The sequence below is a fragment of the Diachasmimorpha longicaudata genome, chromosome 11 (genome assembly GCF_034640455.1).
Source record: "Diachasmimorpha longicaudata isolate KC_UGA_2023 chromosome 11, iyDiaLong2, whole genome shotgun sequence".
NCBI classification, from domain to species: Eukaryota; Metazoa; Arthropoda; class Insecta; order Hymenoptera; family Braconidae; genus Diachasmimorpha; species Diachasmimorpha longicaudata.
In genome coordinates, this window is record NC_087235.1 from 2,153,113 (window position 1) to 2,180,371 (window position 27,259).

Sequence of the window (27,259 nt, forward strand, 5' to 3'; positions counted from 1 at the left end):
CTAAAGAGTTGAGTGTGACCTTCGAGAGAACGGGGTCATAGTTTGATTGCGAGATCTTCTAGAGTTGAGGATCGATCAAACGAGAGTAGTAGTTTTAGAAGCCTTGTAGAGTTAAAATATTAAATATATCTAGTGAGAAAGTGTTTTGTGAGTTTTTCACTATCAATCCTTTTCACCCTTAAAAGTAATCCCACATTTATGTTTTTCAAAATTTTTAAAAATTATTTTTCTTCAGCAAATTAAAGTGTTTATATTCCAAATAATTTAGCTCAATAGTTTTAACCTATCACACGAATAAATCTTCTCTTTCAAAAATTCCTCGTCATTCAATTACCCAAATATCTTTTCGTCAATTCTCTCCATCTAGAGCTCTAATAATTCCCAAAAAAAAACTATCTAATCCAATAGTCAAAAAACCAATTAACTGAACAATGTAAGCTAGTATTGGATCCCCGAAATACAGTGGTATAATCGCATTATGTAGGAAATACATTGAATCATAGCCTGGGTCGCTTCACAGCCAATGTGGCACGCGTTGAAAACCCAACGCCACATACTCTATATGTATGACCCCGCAATCCTCGTTGATACGTCGGTCCACACATTGAAAACAACTGAAACGGCTGAAGCCCTGTATTGAGAATAAATGACGGTACCTCTCATGCCATCCCCTCATCCCACCGCCCCCCTTCATACCGCTGGCCATGTGCCATTGAATCGTTCCATGTGTCTGACTATGAATTACTACCATACTACTCACGCAGTTCCAGTGTCCACCAAAGTGCCCTACAGTCATCTGCAACCTCCACACATACGCATACGCAAAATCCCATTACCCAGACTATGAATTGTCCTATGTAATTGAATACCTAAATTATCACCAGAAACTTCGATTTTCCCGTGGCCATTTTAACTTTTGGTTTTTCGTCTCCTGAGTGATTGGAAAAATTGTATTGAATACTATTAGTGGTTAATCCTTTGCTATTTACTGATGGAGATATTTGAGTGTTTGTGTGTTGATTGTATAGAAAAAATGAATCGAGAATATTTTGGGTTTTATTTAAGTGAAATGTACACACTGGTTTTGGATTTTCGACTTTTAGTGAAGGGGAAAATTATGGAAAAGTACACAAAGTTCGAGTGGAACACTCGATCATATTTGCGTACTTTTTTCGGAATTTAATTCGTTTGGGTTTTTCCAAAAAAAAGTTGAAAAATCAGGGCTCAATACAGTGTCTTATGGGGAAAATGAACTTAGTGTTGTAGTCAAAAATGAAAATTTGAATTTTATGGGATGAGGTGTAAGAAAATCGAGGAATTATTTTGAATTTCGTATAGGAAATTTTAAAAAAAGTTGGGAAAAAATTCTCGAAATGTAGAAGCATTGTTTCGATATATCCCATAGTTACTGAACTCGCTCGTGATTAGGCGGTGCTTCTATGGTGTGTGGTAACTCAGTCGGTAAGAGTGCCTGGCGGGAGATCCTGGTTCGATTCCCGACTGCGTCCGAGCGAAATTTGTTTCTCTCTATTTCTCTTCAAATTATTTGGTACCTAAATGTGTTTAGCTGCTCTTTCTATTGAATTTGAGAATGAATTTCTGTTCTTTCCGGTAACTCAATCGGTAAAGGTGCCTGCCGACAAAGACCCGAGTTCGATGCCGAGTGCCTTAAAGCGGATTTTTTTTCTCTCTAATTCTCTTTAAATTTTCTTTTTTGCACTGATGCATTTTGCGTTGAAGTAAAAATTTTGACTCGCTAATTCGACTTTTCTCCACATTTTATCATTTTACGTCAGCATAACTGATCAGTTTTTTGACGAGAAAATCAGACAGAAGTCGCTTTTCCGGAACGGAACTCAACTTTTTTCATACTTTACCTCCTTTTTTAAAGGAAAACACGATCCGGATAATCGGTATTCCCGCAAAAAAATCTCTTTACGAATAACTGATGCTCCAGCCTATCCATTAAAAATGTATTTATTCACGTGGAGCAACGTAAATAGAAGACCTCGTACATTGCCATTTGAATAAAACCGTAAGATACAACCGTAAGGTACATATTCTGCGCCCGTTTTCTCCTTCTCATGAGACGATTCTCGGTTACGTCTTGTTAACGTTGTTAAGAAAAGTCTCCAGACTCCACTTTCGTCGCTAGGGGGATACCATTGTTAGAATTTGTTGGATATGTTCAAAGTTAGATTGGATAAAACGGCATGAATTTTTTTGTTGTAAATTGGCACTTGTAACGGAAGTAGGGGGGGGGGGATTCGCGGATGGACGTATCATGTGGGGTTGCAAAATAGCTCTTGATCCTGTCAACTAGATAATTTTTATTCTATTTCGTATTACATCCTTTCGAGGGACTATGGACGATGGGCGTGTACTCAAGTACTTAGTCAAGCATTTGCTAATCCGGGAATGGGCAGGAATGTGGGGAAAGAGGATTTTCCTCTTTCATCCTGAAAGATTACTCTGAGGGAAAAGGAATATTCCATCATATTTATGCTATCATCCTACAAAAGTGTTTCACGAGCCATTATTACATCATTCCTGCTCGGTTATTTAGTCAAAATAAATATATGTGGAGGGAAATATATTCCAAGTTGGAGGAACTGATGAAAGTATAAATTATTCTATCACTAGGCCAAAAATCACTGTTATTGAAAAATTAGTAACTCCTTCATTGAATATCAGTTTCATTTCCTGAATAAATCTGGATTTAGATAGTTTATTTATTGAGAGTCCAGCATTGCAAGTGAATTTATAAATTTATAAAATCCTATCTCCATGTCGGAATTAATAATTGGCTGGAGGCTGGCGTCATAACTTGGGCCTACTGACCATACAACTAGCTCGAGAAGATCAGCTTGGTCGAAGGCTGATGCTCAGCCTAGTTCCATCAGTTTAAAGCATCCAAGCCTTGGAATGAAATAGACTGGACCACAAAATTAACACATATTTACTTTATTTTCGATTTATAACATTGTTATAAAAATCTGCTATCAAACACTTCATCATAGTGGATAAAAAACTTCAAATTGCATGTATTAAGTCGTCGTGGTGATGTCTGTTTAATTAATCAACTTGAAATTAATCAACGATTAACATAAGACAATCCTCGATTTTTTAAATGAAAATAAAAAATAATCAACTCTAATCAATTTTCCATAATTTTATAACTGGATTGGTGTGACCATGGGCTGAAGCCAGAGCCGGTAGTGAGCCAGTTCATGGCCTGGGAACAAGCTTAAACCAGCCTGTGAACTGCCTCACTACTCGAGCAAGTTCACAGCCTGGTTCAAGTTTGTTGCCAGGTCATGAACCGGCTCACTACTGGGCTTTGGGCGACCTATCGTAATAAGGTTGCTCTAGATTGACATCACTATCGATTAACGTCACCCCCAGTCTAGGAAATGCCAGCCCTGGCAGTTGAAAATCAACCGAGCTCGGTCCTGTTGTCAATCCTTGGCAGTTCCTACCGGGATCAGCGCATTTTTCTTCTGCGCATTAATTCTAACACGTAGTCTATTGGGATGTAGAGTTGAGAGTGAATTGAACCGATTCAATCTCCAGCTGTATCAGGACACCAGTCCTTTTCACCTCAACTTCATCTCACTCCGTCCTAACTTCCCTCTCATCCGCCACTCTGTGTCGTAGTACTAATTCCACTTGGATTAACTAAACGCCTCTGAATGGGATGACGTAATTACCGGGCACCGCGTGGTTGGTAACCAATACTCCACCACCCCCTCCTCCACCACTACTCTCCTGTTGCCTTAATCCAGCGCAGATGATACAATTCCAATTAAGTGATTGCAATTATGAGAGAAAAAAAAATGGCGAAAATCCTATTGTTTGATGAACTTTTACGGTTATCAATTTTCCTTTTGCTTCTCTCGTCGTCTCATTCTTGTGGAAAAAATAACGAGCATCGTCAGGGGTATGGAACATGGGCTTGGAAATGGGGAAAACAAAGGGAAATACGGAGACGTAAAAATAATAGAACAGAACGAGGGAGTAATGCTCAGCTTAATATTTATCGGTGGCAATGAAAAAAAATCGCTTGGGACGCACTATTTTTGAGGCTGAAATCTTTCGGGTTATTGCTATTACCCTGACGCCATCGTGTGACAACGGTAACTCGAAGCTTCGCGTGAACATCCACGACCGCACTATCGCTCGTTATCGCACTCGTAACAATGTTTGGGATTGAAGTTTTTTTGGAAATTGAAGGAAAAAAAATTTTTTTCGAACGTTATGAGGCTCGTTTTTTTTAATTGATCAGATATTGGTGGATTTTTTTTCTGTTCTATGAGAGAGACTAAATGTACCATTAGTCTCATAGTTTCTTATGGAGAAATGATGTCTGCGATAGAAAGAGAAAGCGATTTTTGTGTTATTTAGTACCTTTCAAGTCTTCCAATAAACGACTTAAAAAGGGGATGCAATGTCTACTTGAGGAAACATTTTTGATAATTAAACTCATATGAGACGTCGGTTGGCCAGGTAGAAATATGACGTGAGATGGATGAAATAATGAAGAATGAGTATGTTCCTTTGTATAATTGTGCACGAATGAGAGAGCGATATGACGCCAGCGAATATTAATATTTGTTTAGACGCTATGTTTTCAGTTTACGTTACATGTCTATTTCTAGCATAAGAAATGTCACTGTAAAAGGAAACGTGTTTGCGAAACATGACAATTTTATTACGATAATGTTTAGGGTTTTTGAGGGTTTTCTGTGCCACATAACGGTGGCCTTTGTCCGGCCACATGAGGTCATCCTTGGGACAGAGATTGTATTGATGAAGAGTGAGACTGAGTGAGACAACTGGGGTGAATTAAAGAAGGAAAATAAGTGTATTTCGGGTTTGTAAAATCGGGGGTGAGAGCAGTTCAGTGGGTCTATTTGCAATACATTTAATTAACCCTTTAAAATAAAAAAATCCTATCCCTTCATGATCTTAATCCTACGGTTCCATAGCAATTTCAACTGCAGTAGCATTTTATAAATTATTGAACATTTTTGTGTACCTAATGCCTAGTTTAACTCGCGCTAGGGAATCTCGCATCCAGCGGTATTCACGTTTCAATGTCTACCTGGGTTCCTACCCCATTAATTAATAAACATTCATTTGACGATTCAGCTCCTTTGATTATTCCCTGAGCTTTCCCTGTATCCTTTATGGGAGTTATTTCATATCTCACAGCATCTATCCTCACCTCACTTTTCAGACTGAGATAGGAGTGACATAATTTTCCAAGATAGTGCTTTCATCGCTCCCTCTCCGTCGCCATCGCCTTTTCATATTTTTTACTTGACTCATCCTCGCTCCTTCAGGCGCTTCTCTTTCCCTCATTTTTTTTCTATATTTCTTTCTTCATTCTCCTCACTTTTCTTACTCACTTGTTACTGCTGAAAGGAAGCGCTCGGTAAGTCAGCCCCGTGGAGATCACTTCGTGAAAAGCAAGTAAGGCGCTGAGGAGAGTTGTGCCGATTGTTGCTGGTTGTTACCAGCCACGAAATATCAGCCGCGTATTTCGAGTTTTTCTTGACAGCTCTTTCACACATCGCCCTCCATCATCATATCGCTGCAGTATTGTTTGCCAGACCGTACAATACAATACGATTTGTAAATGCGATTGGTTGTAAATACATAAAATAAATATGCAGATCCCTAAAGGACTCTTAAACCGAGGTATAATCAACGTAGTTTGGAGTGAGACGTGAGATATGTCGCTTTAGCCTGGGTAGATCTAAAAATTTCTACTGCCCAGTCACCAATGGCTCAGGCTTCACCCAAGCTATTCCCAAGACTAGGTAAGCTTGGATCAGGCTTGGGATCCAAGCCTGGATCAATAGTGGACGAGCATTGGAATGGAACGTGGGGCCAGGCCTGGCAACGAGGGCTGGCCCAAGCTAACTTATGAAGGCTGGTCCAGGCCTTCAAACCAGCGCTATACCAGGCTCATATATTAAAAAATGCCTAGGATTTATTCAAACTGTTTATGGTACTGAACATATCCAGATAAATTACAAACGTACCAGATACCCTGTGGCATTGGAAAACTTACTTTACACTTATGTAACAATATGGGGTTAACAATTAGGCATAATACCATAGGAGATTGCCACTCTTTGGTTTCACGTGTAAGTAAAATCAGGCCGTTCGTCAGTCTGGGCCCAGGACTGGTCGAGACACTATAAAGGAAGGCTGAATGAACCAGACTTTTCCCAGGCTTGGCACAAGCTTGGTACCCAGGTCTGATATCAGGGAAGGATCCAAGGCTGGGTTTTCTCTGGTGTGACTAAGATACCAAGCCTGGTGAAGTCTAGAATTACCAAAGCTTGGTCAGCCGGGCCTAACCCACGGTTGGCCCGGGCGTGAAGATTGGCGATTCCTACCTCGGTGGTAATGCCCGTATCATTTTCGGTAAATTTATCGATGGACTACATTGCGGACGATGTCGACAACGAATTTAGATAAAAATTAGACCGTACTTTGGAATTAAAATTTGGGATAACAATAAATTAAATTGAGATAATTATAAATATAAATGAATTATAGATAATTAAAAATTAGAAAATGGGAAACTGAGACTTGGAAGGATCATTTTTGTGATAAAACTAACCTTTATCCCTCGTCTCCCCCCTCTGGAGGTCTGATTTTTACCTAAAATTTCTTCTCTTGTAGTAGTTCACGAACATTTGAATGAACTAGATTGCGCTCAACTCATTTATATAGTACGTAAAGCGAATAAATATGTAATTCAACTCTGAGAGCTTTCTACTGACTATTTATTTTAAACCGCCAGTTTATTCCTTACAAACAATGTAATGGAATTAATATTAAATATTATATGAGAGTGTATATACCCTAATATACGGCTTCAGTACTCTAGGACAATTACAAAAAATGCACGGCTCATCATTCCCCGGATTTCAGGGGATCATTCTGATTACGGCAGTATTCCTCCCCATTTGAAATTAATTTTTTTTAATTGAACCAATTCACTATTATTTAATGATAAGTTCATAGGTGAGGAAGAACGGCGAGGAAAAAGTACTGTAGATTTTCATTTCGGTGGCGCACATTCCTGACTGTGGATCCTGGAATATAACGTATGAAAAAAAAACCACCTCGACATTTCTATTCAAACGCTCTCACGTAGCTCTCTGGCTGCCATTAATTTCGCGTTTCTACTTCTTTTACTCATTCTTTAAAAAAAAGTCCCACGAAAAAATAGGATTGAAAATTATAATTGCTGTGTTAGTTATTTCTCGATTTTTTTTAGTGACTGATGTACTAAGGCAGTTAAATTCTGACGTTGTAACAATTCTAAAATTTAAAAAACTCTATGATTCCAAATTATCAATTCAATGAGAAAAATTATAGCCACTGAATTTGGGTTTAATTATTCCACAAGAATTAATTGAGAGTTAATGTGTTGTTTTATATTTATGTCCTGTTATATTTGCTTTGTTTTTTGATGGCCTATTCGGAATTGTATAGAATATAATGAGAAGAAATTTTGAAAATTGACATGGAATTCCAAGCAAATATGATGGAATTTTAAACTCGACAAAACTTATAATGAAATTAGATATATTCTAGCACCAGGATCAATATAATGATTCATTCGAATTTTGTCATTAAAACATGAATATTTACGATCGAATTATCTCTAACTAACGAGGGATTAAGAAAAGTATGTTACCGTTTTTGGACTATCGTGTCGATGTTATCTATGTAAAATACCAGAAGCAGAAAATTATTTAAACTATTGCTATGTACATTATATGTACGTATTTTTTTGGTTAAATGAGCAGCAATAAAATGTCGAGAAAATAACTATCCTCACTATCACCTACATGGAATGTATCGGTGATTTTTATTTCTGTTGCTCTCTAAGAGTATCATCGGCCTTGTTCGCATGGTTGGACTTTTTTCCCTCCCCTTTTAAGTTTTTATTTTACATTTTTGTCAGGAATTGAAGTGGGTATTTAAAATAAAAAATCGACACCAATCGGTAGAAATACATTACCTATGAATAGATACAGAAGCAATGACCCTTCAAGACTCTCTCTCATTTTCTCTTCGGCCAAAATACAATTAAGTACTTTTTCCTTGAAACTCAAATACTACTCTTTGCCACCGTTCTTAGTTACGTAGTTTAAAACACGTAACGGATGGATTACATTTTTGTTGAAAATTGAGCTTTATTTCCACATTTTGGTTACATCGATAGTTTAATTTATCATTTTTATTGATTGGCATAACTACGGACGTCCAGACGAATGTAATAATCGGGGGGAAAATATTATTTTTAACTTGTGAGTGGAACATCATTAAAGAAGAATTGTTGTATACACCTATTTTTTATTGTAAATTTGTTTGTTAATTGACGAGTTCATTTGAAATTTGTGAAATAATGGGAATCGATCATTAGATTATGGTGCCGTTTAATTATTTGAATTATTGAAATTGGTTATAATAATTTCGCTAAATTCAACAATTCCATTTAAAAAATCAATTAATTTTATCAATTTAATTTTGGAAAATATTGTTCTTGATCACCTTTTCTAGTTTCGACTGATTATCAGTATTCATACTTTACTTTCGCTCATGAAACTGGTGAATATTTCAGACGCCATTTTCGAAATCATTTTCCCACTCAAAAAATTCAGGGGTGAGTCGCATCATTTCTAATCGCACAAGAAAAAATTAAATCATTACACTCTAAAAAACTCCTATCATCGCACAATCGAATGAGCTTTAGAACTTAAATGATTACGTTTTCTTTCATTTAATAATAAGTTTTCGTTCACTAAAATCTAAAATCTTCCTCAGAACCCAAAATTCATAATTTATTCCACGTTAACCACAAACACATCAATTCATTTTTCACACTAGCATGGCCTTCACTCCCTTAAAATCAATCGAATTCTCCTATCAGCGTACGAGTTACAACCACGCACACACAGTGAAAACAATCCATGAAATTCCAATTTTTTCCACCGAGTAAAACCATTGCTATCATAGAAGTAATTTCAGTCATCCCCTCATTTTTTTCTTTTTTTTCCTTATGTAAGTGCGGGAAAAAGTTCGATGTCCTTGGGTTTACGGTCTGTGTCGACCCATGGGGTAGCTCTGGCAACATGGAAAAGCCATTCTTTCATGAAGAAAACCGGACCCTCTCAAGCAACGTACAACGTCCAAGAGTCCAGAAGAAAAGGCCAGCCCGCATCTTTCCTCCTCGACCGCACGAACATCTGTACGACGAAAAGCGCCTCAGAAGAAGGAAAAAAAAAAGCCCGAAGGAAAGTCAAAAAAAAGAAACACGAAATAGCGGTGGAAAGGGCGGGGGGGAGGGAATCCAACCAGAGATAGTAAGGAGAAAGAACTGCGGAATAAAGTCAGCGTGAGGGGGATAAAAAAAAAAGTTTGAAGTAGAAGAAACGAAAGTCGGACAGAGATGCCACATTTATCCGACCAGTGCTCGCCCTTTGAGGCGCATCGGAGGTCTCCCTACCTGCCAGGACTTCAGGAAGTAAAGCCCACATCGGTCGAGTACCGTCTGGACTCGGCCAATGCTCCCGTCAATATTCCCCGAGCGCAGAAAACATCGGGAGTGAAAAAAAAAAATATTGGAAAAATCCTTCTTCGTCCGACGCCAACAGAAATTCCGTGACGTCAATAATTAATAGACACCAATGGGGGAAAAAAATTGCCTGAATTTCAAAACTGAAGGGACGAATGAAAATGCCAGTCACGAACGTATCTTGCGTTTTAAAAGCTTCCTCCCGATAGGATCTACACCTTAATATTGCGATCATCAACAATTTGGGAAAGTTTGATGTTCCAAAATTGATTTTCCTCCCAGGCTTTTAAACAAGAATTTCGAAAAAAAGTGGAATCAGTTGGAGTGGAACATGATGAAACAGGGGAATAAAGAAAAGTAATGCCACCCCCTCCCCCTCTTCTCCTCCTGCTCCGCCGCCCCTCCTTCCAGCCCCTTCATAAAGGTGTTGATGCACTCGACGGGCGTTTCGTTCGATCCATTAAAACTCCCGTACTTCATACATATTTTTCCTGAAATCCTTCATCATTTTTCAAACCAACATTTTTCCGAGTAAACTCGAAGGAACTGTGCTGCCTCTCCCATCAACCCCCTCACCCCCACCCACCCCTTACATACATACATTTTTCATTGGTCTCCAGAAGCCACCCTCGCCAACCGTTATGACACCACGAGGATTATGAATTTCATTCCCTCTGCTGTGGAATATTTTACCTGAAAATAAAAGAAAAAAAAAGTGGCAGCAAAATTTAATATAAGAAAATGGAGGTCAAATGGATAACGCGGAAGCATCAGACAAACTCGCTATTCATTCCACGGTAGAGACATTGGTTCGATTATTTTTAATGGTCCGTAAATTCGGGTTAGCCTGAGAACACTCGTCCCCTTGCCCCTCCAGAAGGGCGGGGGGAAGGAAGGAGGGGTGAGTTTCATGATGGAGAGAAAAAAAAAAATCCAGCAACGGACACCACGGCACTCTTTCTTTCTTTCTCCCGAGATTCTTTCTCACTCCGCGAGACGCTTGCCATTATTTGAAAAGCTTTTAAGCCAGCTTTCCTCTTACGTTTATTAGGAACCTCCCACTTTGGCAGACTTTTACCCACACGGTATGCAGCCCTCCGTCCAAGCGTAGATTACTTTAGCCTCTCTCATCTGTGCGTTTTTTAATGTATAATACGTATACATTGACACTAAATGTGTCTTTGTATTGTACATAAAGGAAGAAATTTTGATTATCAAAGACATGTTTCTGATTTTGAGGACTTAATTTCATGTTGTTACATGGAGAAGATTTTTTTCGGTCGAAATGACCGTTGTAGTGATGTGTTTGGGCCGTTTGGGAAGAATGTAGTGGGCCCACGGATTGATAGGACGATTCATTTATTCCAAAAAAAAATTGTTAAATATTGACGAATGGTAGAGTTGAATATGAATGATGACTATGTGTTAATATGTCTTAACGAATTGGGGAACTAAAGCCATAACAAGGTGTTCGGTCGTATATATAAAATGTTATTTCAAGATAACCGTGGAAAACGTTCGTTTCCAAAGTCTTTCTGAAAATTTCCAACGTCATAAATAATGAGCAACTTTAATCCCTTACGAGACCGCCAGCGCGCTTCGCGCGCCGAATTGGAATTTATTCCGAAGTAGAACATGTAATATTTTCGATAGTGACTTATCATAACGATGAATCGAAACTACCTCATTTTCGGGCAACATGAACAATTCCATAAATTCTACTAATTGATTGTTTAAGTCACCATCGAAAATATTACATGTTCTACTTCGGAATAAATTCAAATTCGGCGCCCTGGCGATCTCGTCCACTATGAACCCGAACGACCAATAAGGAAAAAGTCTTACGCATGAAGTTAGCAAATATCTTACGTAGCTAACTTAATTTATGTGCTTCTCCTTTAATAAACAGGACGAGACTGCGCGCTTCGCGCGTTATATTTGAATTTCCCGCCTCGAAGACATTAACCAATGAGGAAAAAGTCTTACGCATGAAGTTAGCCGATGTCTTAATCGAATACCTTAATTTATGTGCTTGTGCTTTCTTATAATAGAATTAGTCGATTTGAAGCACGTACAACTCGTCAAATCATAAAATTTGTTTTCCGAAAAACCTTGGCAACTCGTTCATACAAAAAAAAATTATTTGTCTCTTAAATATTGCCCAAATTCTTGTCACCGACGACAATAATACAATTCCCACGGACATCCTCTTCCCGAGAATTTATGTGGGCACAAGTGCAGTATTTCTTACTTTTATTTAAGGCGCATCCAATTAATTTTGCGGGCGCGACATATACACGAGTTCAGCGAGTGAGTGAAACCTTCGTGGCATATGTTTATACGCTTCTAAACAGTTTCATATCCAAGTTCATCGAGAACAGGTCGACATTAATACTCTCCGCGGTTTCGTATCCGAACCTTAAGTTCCTTTTATATGAAGATTCGCTTAGTGAGAACTTTTGTGTAAAATAAAAAATAGGAAATCAGTGGGAATAAGTAAGTTGTATATTATTAATTCCATGATTATTCCATGAAAATCAGATACGTGAGAAATTTTAGAGACATAATTTGTGTTCGGAGAAATTACGATTCGCAGAACTTTTCGGTACAATATTTTAACCGAAAAATTCTATCTCCAGGAAATTTAATGCCACTAGCAGTTATCTCAGATCACTCTTTTAACTAACTCCGGCGATGATGAATAATTGCAATTCCCCGCGACATTTAATAAGAATTGAATATAACCAAAGTGCAACAAAATACGAATTTATGACCCTGTTATATCGGATTACCCAACGCATTATCCCTCCGTTGGACTTATAGTTTGAAAATAGTTGGCGAATGGTTAACGAGCGAGTGCCAATTTCACCATGGTGATTACCGATGGCCTCCCCTTCTCTCTCGCGCGTCGGGTGGATTACGATCGTTAACTCGTGGATCCTTGAACTGCACGGTAAAAGCGGCTGTGTGTCTGTTAAGGGGCGGGATGAGAGCTGGGACGCGGATTTCCTACGTCGCGTTAACGACTCTGATAATTATGTCAATGAAAAAGCCTTCCGGATATTGTCGTTTTTTGCCTTCATGGTTTTAACCATTTTCTCCGCATTCGATCTATTTCAATCGGCCCTTTGTTAACGGAATAGTACGTCGTTAAACGATAATTTTGTAATATTAGTATTTAGTTACAAAAATGGGCCTTATTTCTCGACAGAGCCCGTAACTTTCGATTCACCAGTATAAAACCGACCTGACCCAGCCAATCTAAATCTAAGTTTGGCGTCACCCGGAAGTGAGATGTAAATAGACTGGGAATCAAAATTAACAGATATTTACTTGATTTTTCATTTACGACATTGTTATAAAATTCTGCTATCAAACACTTAAACATAATTTATGAAAAACTCTGTGCTACATACATTAAGTCATGCGGGTAATGTTTATTCAATTAATCGACTTGGAATTAATCAAGCATACGTAAGCGAATTGCTGATTTTTTAAGTGAAAATAAAAAATAATCAATTTTTCATAATTTTATGACTCCATTGGTATGATCATTGGCTGAAGCCAGAGTCACTCTAGAAAGTTCCAAACTGACAAGAATCTCGAACCCGTCTATGAACTACCTCACTACCGGGCTTCGGGGTAACATATCGAAATAACGTTGGCCCGAGATCGGCAGCACCGTCGGTTGAAGCCAGACTCATGGTAGGAAGTGTCAGGTTTGGAAGTTTAGAGTCAAGCAAGCTGGGGCCTGTTCTTAATGCTTGATAATTTCTATCGGGGTTCTGTTTCCAAAAAGTCCCAAAAATTTCCGATTTGTTGTTGAGCCCAATCACCGTCTGACTAATTTAAAGTAACTCAATCCTTAGGTCGATATTTTATCAACTGAGTACGCTGTTTTTTAATATTTTCAGTCGCCAAATTTTTCAATTAATTACATAAGTAAAGTTCCAAAAAGTTTGTAGACGTAAATTATTATATAAATCAAGTTTTTGAAGGTATTGATAATTTTTAATACATTTTTGTCTTATAAACAAATAATAGAACTTGAACTTCTATAGTAATTAAATTATTTGATGATTGAGTTGAGGAAAAAATACGATTACACGTCTGGTCGACTTCTCTAAGAAGTTTATTAATTTTCAATCCTCTTTGAATTAACTACAAAGCTAGAGCTACCTGAAATAATTGCGTTTCAAAGATCGTAATTATAAAAATTCCGCTATCTCCCTTAAATTCCAAACTATAGCTTAAAAACTCGACTGAGAGATAAGCCAGCTTATCTTATTTCATCACTTCGCTACTGAATTCCTCCGTCGCATTTGTTTTTTCACGTTTATTCACCGAATAATTCAAAATGAAAAACCGCGCCCTCGATCCAATACGAAACACTATAATAGTCTCTCGTCTTTCCCCTTCCGGTTCCAAAAAAAACAAGCAATTGAATTTTCAAATTCTCATCTCCAGCGATTCTTTCAATGCTTCCCCACCGGAGAATTAATTTTCTCCCCCTTGAAACCCCATTTATAAACCCTCCAGCCACGTATATACACTCACGCAGTTTCAACTTTTCCTCCCATAAAGTGCATCCTCTTTAAAACTACTCTCTTCCCTCTCCGCCATATTGAAAACCAGAAAAAGATGAGCGAAGAAAAGAAAAAAAACCACAAGTGAGATGATAGAACGTGAATTTCAGTAGAGTTATTATGGCTACAGAAAGGAAGGATAAGGGATTATAGAAAATTGTGTATTCGTGTTCTGGGATTCCAATAAAATGACGAACTCTTATTCTACGAAATCTTTGTTTTCAGACTAAAATACAAGAGCTTTGTGAATATCTTCCTGACAGATTGTTACTCACTGTAATGCCGGATCGAAACTCTGGGATCAAACTTCATGTGGCTGAAGCCCCGGTAGGTCATGGTTTTCTTGAAAACGACATGAAAAGAAGGTTGAGAATAAAATGCATTCTTCATATTTCGAATGAAAATGGCTTGTGCCTACCCCGATCACTTGGCGTGGCCAATGGTCAGTGATGGTGTGTCGGAAGGTGGTGGTGGAAAATGGGAGGGCCCTCAATGTAAGTGATTGTCGTTGTGATTCGTTGGAGGGATGTTTTCTAGTAAGGGCATAGGAACTCTGTCATCGAAGGGATGAGTGGCGTTGAGGGCACGATGAGAATATCTATTTCATTGGGAAATAATTCGGAGGATGATCTCGGAAAGGCCCAGAGTAAGGCCCAGAGGCTTCATTGGGGAAGGGCCCAAAGGTTTATCGGAGTTCACTTGAGGTCCGCCAGTAATTATTAACATGTAGATATGTAGGTATATAACAGTATTTAAAGTTTGGAGATGTAAAACGAGTAGTCATGCCCTCCTTTTCTTCCACCCCTTACGTGACTGTAATCAGGGTGCACTGTGGTGGTGTTTTGTCTTCTGAGTAGGAAATTTGCCAAGACGCACTCGCCGGTTCCTTCTTCCATGGTTAACCAGGACTTTCGCATAACATATAGCAGCGAAAAGGAGAGGAAATGAACGAGCGAGAGAGGGAACGCACTACAAGCGACGCTGAACGCCCATGAGATAGCACACTCGACCATTATCGTACCATTTTCCCCTACCTTAAACCCCTTGTTCCTCCACTGACTGTATCCAACGTCTTTCCTAGTTCCTTTGGCTTTCTTGCCAAGAGTTTGCCACTAGGAAACGACAAGTTTATCGGCGATATTCCCCCAGAACTGTTTGGGAGTTTGATGATACTGCAGTCACGAGTTACTATCTCTCTTTTAGTCCTTTTTCATCCCCTTCTTTGTTCTGATTCGGTTGCGAATGTGAAATTATTCAAGACGAGTGTTAAAGGTGTTATTCTCCCCGAATTCTGAGGTTTTCCCGTTTATATTTTTGGTTTTTCCTGAAACAAAAAAAAAACACAAAATTAATCTCTTTAGAGTAGACCTTTCACACGTCCAATTTATAAAATTTCACTGTTGATTCAGCGATGTCTTTGTCAATTCTTTTTTTTTATTTCGATGTGTATACCCTTTTGGGTCTTTCCATTTTGTTCCCTTCCCCTACGGTGCCATGGGACTGACTTTTACCCCGACTGTATCGTCCGCCGATCGTGCAGGGTCGTATCCTTCTGTCACACTGACGAGAATGGGCAGAAAGTCTTCTACACTAGCGCCACCAGTTGACGCCAGTTTTGCTTTTGTTCCTTCACGTATCGATTATCGATTGTCAACTGATCAATTATGGGTATGATATAATCGATTATCTCCATGAAATCCGCCATGTTTGTTTAGTGACCCGTGTCGCTCTGTCCATAGGAGAATTCGTGCCTTCCGGTCAGTAATTTTTCCCCGGTGCGAGCGAGAAAAGATTCATCCAAGTATTAACCCACCGCAACATCGCTCAGCTCAGACCCCCGTCAGCGCGACACTCTACTTTTTTTTATAAAATTTGTTTATTCATTAATTAAGTGACACATATTTTTTAGACATAAACTGCTTCGGAACAAAGAACTTCACTTTAACTTGAACTTAAGATAGATAAATGTTTTCGTCGTTAGTTCATTATTTTTAATTTCTATAATCTTTGGAAAAATATATGAATATATTAATTTTTTGGACTGAGTGAGCTACTCTTGAGTTTATTATTTTACGTTGGATCTGGGGTTATCAATCTTTGCTCTGTTGGCTACTATTGATAGTGGAAAATGGAGCCTCTTGTGGCTGTTCTAATGAAAAAAAATCATATCCATATTTTGGAAATCTTAAACTAATTAAATATTATGTGTATTATGTACAAACGAATATGGCATAGGCTAGTGTTTGTGGCGTTGATGAACATTTTGTTCAGCTGAGACCTCGTGTAGTAGGAGCTTATTCGTCGCCGCCATTTTCTAGGGGTCTAGTGAGTTCTAGGATGTGCACTGCAGTTTCATTGAACCACCAGTACTGTTCATCGAGTCTGATTTGGTCTTCAGTCCCATTTAAGGATACTTGTCGGGTATACTGGACCGGAGTTCGGGGTCCGTGATGTTGGAAGCTTTTCATTGGCTGCAGATCTCCCTGTATGGTGTATCCTAGGGATATTTTATTTTTTGTATATTTAGCAACATTTTACTCGATGAACCACTACTGTCAGCAAGCGTCAATTTTCGGATGCAAATCAGTATTTTTCCGTTTTAGAATTTTCTTTTCCGCGTTCGCTGTGTACATGGAACACGAACTTTCATTCCTACTGTCTCTTTAGTGTCTGATCTTTCTTATTTTTAGGGTTCTAATCCGCGCATGCCAACAAACTTCTAACTGTGATGCTGAGTCCCAAGGAATTTTCACTTTCTCAAACAGCTTCCGGAAATGAAAACTTATCTTTATCCACTCTTTACCAGGGAACAACCCTCTTTTCCCTCTCATATCTTTCTGCAAAGAGTAGATCATAAGACATATTTTAAGGTGGTTACTAGGAAGTCCTACGAAACAACTTCAACTTTATCTTGCAGTCAGTACCAAAAATATACATAGAAAGAAATTTGGGATGAAAATTAAACCTCTAGAAGACGAAACGTGGGACGAAATGACAGTTAATCTCTTTTTAGGTCCAGTTTTGTTAAAAAAATTAGACGTGGGAGGCTAATTGTTGTGATAAACCTAACCTTCGTCCCTCGTTTGGCCCTCTGGCGGTCTCATTTTTACCTACAATTTCTTTTCATGAATGTTTTTATATTCAAATTTCTGAACTGATATCTGCATATCGGTTTTTTTCCATTACTTCGAAGTGATGTCACCCCTATAATGAGTTATGCATTCGCTATTTTACATTTTTTCTTATGGGCTAATTTTTACTTAAGTTAGAACGAGACTGTTTCCGCGCTTCCCGCGCCTTATTTGAATTTCCCGCCTGGAATATATTGACCAATGAGGAAAAAATCTTACGCATGAAGTTGACAGCTAACTTTATTTATATGCTTATGCTTTCATGAATAGGAAATTACAGTCTTTCACATATTTACAAATCAATTGGGTACATTTTTTTATCAGCTTCATCTGCAAATTTTTCAGTCGTAAAAGGTCGTGTATAGATCGATTTATTTGGATTATGAACAAACTCACGTTCAACTCTTTTCATAGAGATTGCCAAATGGTAATAGTTGGCTCTAATACGATTGATAGTAACTATTGTTCCTCTCAGAAGTTTCCAGTTCTTATACCAAGTCTCAGCAATACTGTATCCTGTTGTAAATTGTTCAATTGTTTTCTTTAATTTATTGACACAGTTATGGTTCATTAATAAAATTTCGTTGCTTCAATAGTGAAGAAATTACTTTCAATTCTATTACTTTATTAATGATCAGTAATCGAGTTTATTTAACTTTTTTAAATTCATTTTTTGTTACGATTCAGTAGAATGAATATTAACCACTGTGTAAATCCGTTAATTAGCACAAAAAAGTGTACGTCATTTTCGGGAGGGGGGGCATTAGTTAATTACCTCCCGGGGATTTCGTTTCATATCAGATCATAATGGTGCTTCGGGCATTCACCCGACCCTCTCCCTCGGCATATAACAAATGGCAACAACACACCGTGATAAACCGTGCTTAAACAAATTCTATGGGTTGCTCACTCGCTGTTCACTCGGGGGCAATGGCTACTGCTAATTGCATGTTGATTAATTTACTCAGTTACATGAAGAAGTAACTCGAAAGAATCTCGGTTTTAGAGACTATGGAGGGAATTTTTTTTTTACTGTTAAACTTTCCTGAACAATTATACTTTTATTTACATACACCGAATTCGGTATTACAATGAGATTCGATGCGCTCTTTGTCAATAATATTGTTGAATACATCAAAGGGAAAAACGAGTAAAAGACTCTCAAAAAGACTAACAAACTAATTTCCCCAAAGGACAGTCTTTCAAAATCTCTTCAGATCATTGACAAGTTCATTATAATTCGGAGGGGAACACGTCTCAATACTTACGGATGTAAAATAACTGTAATTTATGGTCAATTCACGTATATTTTTGAGTTGATTCTACTTTCTTGAATTTTCGATGAGAATATTTAAAAAGAAAATATTTTTCCATTGGTCTATCATCTTATTATAAATGGGATAGTTATAATAATTCTAAACGTGTGAATGTTATTTATTCTCTTTATTTTATACGCTCGAAAGGCACAACCGTTCTAGTTCGTTTCCATAGAGAAACTAGCTGAAAAGACTAAAGGGTTACAATACCCTGGACCTGATGATTCACATTAACAATTGTCCCACTCATGCTCTTCTGTTTAGACCCAAAAAACAGAGCATACACGTCACACCCCAAACTTCTTATATTTTCACCCACAAAAATATTTTCCATCTCAAATGGAAACACGAAAATAAAAGAAATACAAACCGTACAAAGACCGATTTAATCCACCTGTAAATTAATTGTTGATGAATAATTTGAAATGTAAACTCTAATACATCTTTTGTAAAGAGGTTTGATAGTTCGAAAATGATTATCTTCAACACGCTTACTTCATGTTTTAAAAATGACTGCAAGGTGGCTGTACTGTATGCGAGTTCCTGATGACCACAGGAATCCTGACCCCTCATTAGGTCGTACGCCCCTGATATTGTTTTGAATGTCTCCACTCTACACTAAAATTGTTACTCTTTAGTTTCTTCGATGGATCAGTGAATTTCGTCAAATGATTCCTAATAGTTGGTAACAAACTAGCTAGTTATGGACGGAATAAAGTTAATAAATTGGAGACGCCAAAGATGTCTTCAAATTACGTTTAAGAAACCTTAATTTATGTTTTTTTGAGACGTAATTCATATTTCCAAAACCATAACCTACCTGTTTAAAAATCTGTTAAATTACGTTATAGAAATCGTAACTAACGCGCTCAATAATCTCGTAAATTCCGTTCTAAATCCCATAGTTTACGATTAATTTTTCCTATGCTCAGATATCACAAACTTCTCCCAATCAGAAATAATCATGAACCACTAAACTCCATCAAAACCACGAAAACATATTCCCCTCATACAACATCACACAACTCACACCCCAAAATTCCCTAGTCATTGTTCATCCACACCTCGCAACGCACCCACCCCCTAAACTCAAAAAGAAAAATCTCCCCCCGCGTTCCTCCCAAATTCATTCTCCTTTTTCCTTATTGTGGTACAAATATCCTCGCGTTCAATAAAATTTTACGACACTGCACTCCACTCCCTCCCCACACCAGACAACTTTACCCCCTCAGTTTGTCGTATTTCGATATACGAAAGAGGAAGCCAAGTATTTCCACCCCCTTCCCCCAAAAATCTTCTCGTGCATTCCATAATCCAGGATTCAGTGTGCATTGCCGGAGAAAAGGAATCCTCTACACCAGATTCGACGGGCGTTGTGAGTGAGTAAAATGTATTTGGAGCATATACCCCTGGCGTATCATGAGCAAAAAAAAAATACCCCCTTAAGAAATATATCAAAACATCAGACATCTCCTGACATAAATATTTATCCCTCCCTTATAGTCTTTAAATATGTTTTATGCACCTTCCACAGTATCAAGTACATGCGTAGCCAAGCACCCCCTCCCCCTCCCCCACTTTCCACCCCCACTCCGCCAACATCGCCAATCCCCCATTGTTGGCTATACAATGGCTCGGCAACAATGCCATATTTTTACGTCCTCCCATTTTCACTCTATCACTCCGCTCCTTCCTCCCTCACCCCCTACACCCCCTTACCACCCACCCCCTTTTGTGTATTTCATCAGCCGTCGTAAAGGTTCGTAGTACATTTAGCCGGTCGAGTAAACGTCGGAGGACCTAGCAAAGAGCCACGAGGGTGTGGGGGTGAGGGGTGGCAGAGGTGAGGGGTGGAAATGGAATCGGTGTGTATACCTATTTCTACGCTTTCGGATCCGATATGAATTCGGTTAGTATTCAAGACGCGACCGCAGATACTGCATCAACTGTTGCCCACCCTTCCTCCTGTGTATTCACTTCCATCCCCTCCTTCACCCTTCCTCTTTCTCTCGACTATCCCGCGGTATATGAACTTGAGGAGAAAGGGAGCCATCTCCGTAGCCGATTTCACCGAGGAGTTATAGATACTGCTGATGCCATTGCATATCGCATGTACTTCGTGGTGTTACTGGATGATAGTTTGAAGTTCGAAACAAATTGGATTAACTGGGCGATAGCATTTATCGAGAAGATTTTAATTTTTTATAGTTTATTTCATGATTTTTGAGAAGCTCTGGGTGATTAGTGGATAGTAGATGAAAATTTAGTAATTAACAACATTCAATTGTCGGAAATAATTGTGGAGAGCGTCTGCTCCCGTTTTTCTTTAGAGACAACACATGTTGTTATGTTTAGAGACAACAGACAATACAGAGATAGGTCTTCTTAGACTAGGAAATAACGCACGTCGATGTACATCAATGAGGCATCAGCAATTGTTGAAGTTGATAAGACTATCATTGAATATTCATTAATCCACGTATATTATATATTATGTATAATTATTATATGTTGAATTTCGGGATTTTGCCCGAATACAAAATTCACTGGTTCCAGAGTTTTTATATTTAAGACTAGAGAAAATGTTTTATTAGTTAATTGTCGTCAGGGCCTTTTCCTTGGGACTTTTTATTACTGAACTTTTCCAAAGGGATTTCCCCAAAACCATGTGGTGACCAGACATGGTGAAGATGGAATTTCTCAGTGAAGTTTCAGGGGGTGTAAAGTTTATTGCCCTCTCTAAGTAGAGGTGAATCGGGGCCTGACTAGTAATTTAGTTTTCAGTCTTTTCTAAGATTTCATAGAGTGTACAGTGTTCTCTTGACTAGTAGAGTCTGAACAATATGTTAAGGTTTAGTGGTGAAATATTAACTGTGTGTTTTCCATCATTTTCGTTCCTCATATTCCAACATTATATATTATATATTATATAATGCACATATTTTCAAATTTTATTTTTGGGATTCAATGATTTCCAGAGAAGCTTAATTTTGTGGAGGGATGAATTTCAAGGAATTTTTTTATGCTCATAATTATTGAAGTAGTTCACCCAAGGTCCCTGTTAACATGCTCATATTCTAGAACTATCTAAATGAAATACTTCAAATCTAGTAAGTATTGCTATTGTAATGACTTGACTGAAAAATATAATGTTAAACAAATTAATACTCGTCCGAAGGAAATGAATATTTGCGGAAAATAATTTTTTATCAGTACATTTGAACTGCAGTTAATGATTGAATCTTGCATAATATTATGATGGACGAATGCGTTTATTTTAACGATTATGAGCACGAGGATCACGTCAGTCAGACGTAAATAAACACAGTGGGAAGTAGAAACCATGAGGATTCCTCGAAACTTCACAATGGAGGGATTACAGAATGTCAACAAATGAGAGTAGAAGCTGGGATTGAATTGCCGAGATGTGGGTGAGCTTCATTGAAGGAAAAATCGATATCAGCTGTTCGTCAATCCCCAGAAGTGGCATAATAACGTCACCTTATTCTCTACTTCGACGTTTGAAATGATGTTACGGAAGAAATCAAAAAAATTATCTCTTTTTTTCGCATTTGTACATAATGGGAACGTAAAGTTGTGTGGAAATTACTAAACGAAATTGGCGATAGTAAACAACAGACTTATTAACGAATTTATCCCATGAAAATCAAAAACAGGTTCTTTAAAAATTATCTTGAATCCTTTTTACAACTTTCTAGTGCATCATTATCCTGGTAGTGAGCCAATCTAGGGCCAACGTTATTTCGCCAGGTGACCCCAAAGCTCCGTAGTAAGCCGGGTTCAAGCTTGTTACCAGGTTAGGAACTTTCTAGAGTGGCTCTGGCTTCAGCCAATGGTCACACCAATGGACTCCTAAAATTATGGAAAATTGATTGGAGTTGATTACGATGCTGTACCTCGCAATTGCACACCAGCATTTGTTTTGTCTCATTCATCTGCTTGCTCTTTTTTGCTTCATTAAGTTTCTCCGCATAGATACTATTAGTTTGGTTGTGGTATTTATTTATCCTCGCATCCTCATGTGAGAACAGGAGTCCCCAATGCTCTATAATGGCATACTCACAAAAGATCGTTGTGCAGTTCTCAGCTTCTTGGATCAAGTGCCGTTTTGAATGGTTTGGCCATCATCAGGTACCAAGAACACTGACGGTATACTTGGCATTATCATATTTCAAGTACTGCTGCCCAACTCCAGGTGGTGTCCAGCTAGTGGTGATTTAACTGTCATGAGGTTTCGGAACCCACTGAGGAGCACACGAAGTGCAATCGTATTTCAAACGCGTTCGTGCGTGACGGGAGGTCCCCGGTTGGTCTAGGTTAGAAATTCCAAGCCTTCATCGTTCTCTTGCTCTTTGGTACCTACACCTCTATTATAGAATAGAATAAAGATGCTAGTTATTCCCGGCAGGCGGCGGGGACGCAACACTACGACTTCAAGTTTTTTCACCGGAAATTTCACGAGTAATATTCTCAATGTATTTTGCCACTCACTTTACCAACTCCATTTTTCCACGTTTACCGTTCATCAACCATAAGACACCTAAATAGTTTCCCAGAAATTCTCGGTGGGGACCCAACCGGCATGGCCTAAGTTTATCGACTGCCGGTTCAACAGACACATCCCCCTGAAGAAAATTTCATACCGCGTTTACTCACCCTCGAAATTTTCTTATTCCCAAGTTTTTTCTAATCCCATTCCCGGATTAAAACTGGGCAAAAACCTCTCGTCTTCCTCCATCGAATAATCGAGCACACTCACATCCCCTTTTTTTTTCACTTCTCGAAATGCCTCTGCGCCAGAATTCCCATCGTCCCTCACCCCCTCAATGTCTTTTGAGAAATTATTGAAACCCCACCTTTTCACGTTCCCTACTTCATTTCATCGACTGCCACGTCGATTCGTCGCCAAACCACTCAAAGACTTTTTACTCACGCGCGCATTGCTCCCACTCCATCAAGACGTGCTCCTCACCACCCGCATTAACATAATGCGGATTCAATATCGGTGGGTAAAAAGTTAATTCAAATCCCACTTCACCCCTCGGTGTCTGGAAATATTTAAAGAGATCAATCAGAATCAGTCGGGTTATAAATTACCTCTCTTGAATTAAAGTAAAGGAGGACATTTTTCTTCATTGAAATTCATTGGGATAACATGGCGGAAAAAATTGGGGACAAATCACTAAATAAGTTGAGGTGGTTCAGATTAAATATTTACTCGACGGTTTATGTTTAAATTTTTATGGGGAATAGTTGCAAAGTGTAGTTGCACAGTGATTAGTCAAATGAAACTTCATCGCGCATGCAGATCAAAGTAGCAGGAAACTAGACCTAAAGATGGATCGATAAGTGATCAAATTATTGGATCAGTGGACTTTCGCGAACTTTGGCTCTGTCCAAGCGTAGATTACTTTAGCCGAGCGGTAGATTACTTTAAATATATCTTTCTGTGGCACATGACGAAAAAAATTTGTTACATGCAGAGAATTTTTTTCGAGAAAAATTACTGTCCAGGTAGGAAATCACCAATGGCACAGGCCTCAGCCAAGCTATTCCCAAGACTAGGCAAGCTTGGATCAGGATTGGCATCAAAGCCTGGATCAACAGTGGATGAGCATTGGAATGTAACGTGGGATCAGGCTTGGTGGCGAAGGCTGGCCCTAGCTAACTTATTAAGGCTGGTCCAGGCCTTCGAACCAGCGCCCTTCCAGGCTCATATATTAAAAAATTCCTAGGGTTTATTCAAACAGTTTATAGTACTGAACATATCCAGATAAATTACAAATGAACCACATACCCTGTGGCATTCGAAAACTTACTTTACACTTATGTAACAATATGGGGTCACAATGAGGTATAATACCATAGGACATTGCCACCCTTTGGTTTCACGTGTAAGTAAAATCAGCATGCCGCATAGTTAAAAAGAAATAAATTTCAGCCAGTTGGTCAGTCTGGGCCCAGGATTGGTGGAGAGGCTATGAACCAAGGCTGAATGAACCAGGCTTGGCACAAGCTTGGTACCCAGGTTTGATATCAAGGAAGAATCCAAGCCGGGTCTTTCTCTGGTGTGACTAAGATACCAAACCTGGTGGAGTTTAGGATTACCAAAGCTTGGCCCACGGTTGGCCCGGGCGTGAAGTTTGGCGATTCCTACCTGGATGGTTATAGTGCTGCATCTGGGCCACCTGAGAAGAAAGTATTGGGCCCACACGCTGATAGAATGATTTAGTTGGTCCAAACAAAATTCGATAACTACTAACGTATGATAGACTTGAATATGAATAATGAATATCTGTTAATAGTTAACGAATGGCGAAAGCCCAGTCAAACAAACAATGTTTACCGGAGTGGAAATTCATGTAAGGTTTACTATCTAACGATAGCTCGAAAAGTGATAGAATGATTGGGTCAGGTTCTGATCAATTGTTTAATGGCGTTTTTCGTCGGAACTTAATCAGATCAAATTGATTCGAGTTTCATGCAATCGTTTGATCCACTTCAGGTGATGCTCGGTGAGACCGAGTTTTTTCAGAATGTGCCTATTCACTTTCGATGTGATCGACTAATTCATGAATCAATCCCACAGCCGATTCCAGACAAATTAGTTAGACGATTACCAGTAAATACAAAATCCGCATCATTCAGCATAGCAAAAAAATTGAGTCGATCGAGCGGTTTGTTTTTCAGGAATAATAATTATTAATCGATCGACCGGTTTTTTTTTTCAGGAATAATTATTATTCCTGAAAAACAAACCGCATGTTTTTCAGGAATTACACTAGGATTATTATTCCTGAAAAACAAACCGGTCGATCGACTCAATTTTTTTGCTATGCTCAATGATGCAGAGACTCCAGTAATTATTACTGGAGTTTCATAAATTTATGTAGATATTCAATCAACTTCTTATTTAATTCACATATTTTTTAATGGGTAAAAAGTTGTACAATAGATGTGGGAAACATACATTTGTTTTCGTTGGGTAATTTTTCAGTGCTCATCGTCATTTGTCAAGACCTTTTTCACTTACCAGGATGAACGGAGAGGAGTGATATTTTACTGAGCGCGTTCGGTGAAAAATCATTCTTGATTACAGAAAAATTGAACGTAATATTGAACAATCCTTCACATCCACACGATATTTTTTGGTTGAACTTTTTTGACGACAATTTATTTCGCGTTTTTTTCGTATTTTTGGAGCCTGTGAGGTACTTTTTTCACGGTGAAATGATACTGCCAATCAAATCCGCTCATAAATGACCTCAGTCAATAGGAACTTCTTATCTAATCCTTCCGTCCATGCAATTTGTCTCGTGATCTTTTCCTCGATGGCGCCTCACAAAATGCGAACACGGAATTCCGCTTCGCGATTACTTAAGGCAGCTCTACCCTCAGGTCGGTATGTTACCGACCGAATTCGTTGCTTTTAAATATTTTCAGTTACCACATTTGCGAACGAATTCAATCAATAAAATCCCAAGACTTCATACACAGTCAGTATTATCTAAATTAAATTTCAGAAAGTATTAATATTTGTTTCAACATTTCCTCCTTATAAACAAATAATAGACCAGATTTGCCAGCTGGTCGATTATTTTTGAAGAAGTGTGAAGAAACTCATTCTTTTTTTTACGCCGAATGATCAAAAAATCAGATTTAAATCGTTGACTGCACCAAAAATATTGATTTTCCCATAAAAGAATACCATAAATCCTGATTTTTCATTTTCTTTTATCGAAAAAAAAAACAATTATTGAATCGAGATGAAAATTAGGATTCCAAATGAAATAGAGTTATCCAAAAATTTTGTGTACTTTTCAATAATCTTTGGAATCACTAGAAAGATCGATCTACTCCAAACAACCGAAACAAATCAAAGACGAGAACCTGAAATAAATGAAAAAAATACTGATCCAAAATCCGAAATGCTCTTGATAAAACGACAGCCTCGTTAATCCTAATTCCATTACTTAGACTAAATAAACATTTCGTATATTGACACGTAGGAAATAGTGTTCCACTTCGGGGGTGGAACACCATCGAATGTTCATGCACAAGTCGAAAATAGCCGATTGCCCCGGTTCGTACATCATTGTAGTGTGTGTATAACGCTCATCTATTCCATTCCCTCGTTACTCTTTGCCATTGCGAGAGATTGATGGCTTTATCCATCAAGAATGCAGTTAACTTCCACCTAACCCGAAACTCATCACTTTTCACCGACAAACCCCTTTCTTTAATGTTTGTTTTTCATAAATTTTTTTCATTTGAATAAAATTGAAAAAGAGGGATTCAGTCTGATCAAATATCGTAATGTGTACCCCAAAGGATCATCTCCTCCATTAACTATTTAATATTTATACCCCTCAAAATTGATCATCTCGTGTCAATCCAGGAATTAAGATCCGATATAAACCTTACGCTCCCTGGCGGCGAAAAAAATAACTATCATTAACAGGGCGGCACCACGCAGTAACAGCTGATTCCGAAATAAACTTCTGATCAGCAATCAGTTTTTTTTAAATATTGGATGCAATATTTTTCCCGCACTTTAAAGTAAATATGTAGAAGATTTTTCAGTTGATTTCCGAATCG

General features: G+C 38.3%; 1 protein-coding gene and 1 long non-coding RNA gene across 4 annotated transcripts in view; one reads left to right on the forward strand and one right to left on the reverse strand.

Annotated features, from left to right (window-relative positions):
- The window catches only part of Glurib (Glutamate receptor IB), a 385,770-nt gene that overhangs the window by 199,651 nt on the left and 158,860 nt on the right, over positions 1–27,259 (forward strand). The window contains exon 1 of one of the 3 annotated variants that reach the window (XM_064130824.1): positions 11,971–12,103. The exons of the other annotated variants lie outside the window; for them this stretch is intronic. The gene's annotated coding sequence lies outside the window, so the exon portion shown is untranslated. Of the gene's footprint in view, positions 1–11,970; positions 12,104–27,259 lie in introns of those variants that run through there. 3 annotated transcript variants of the gene reach the window in all.
- On the reverse strand, positions 9,257–15,263 carry LOC135167540 (uncharacterized). The gene is made up of 3 exons (XR_010299875.1): positions 15,228–15,263; positions 10,209–10,300; positions 9,257–9,278 (listed from the first exon to the last, which is right to left on the reverse strand). It is a non-coding gene; the product is annotated as an uncharacterized LOC135167540 (long non-coding RNA).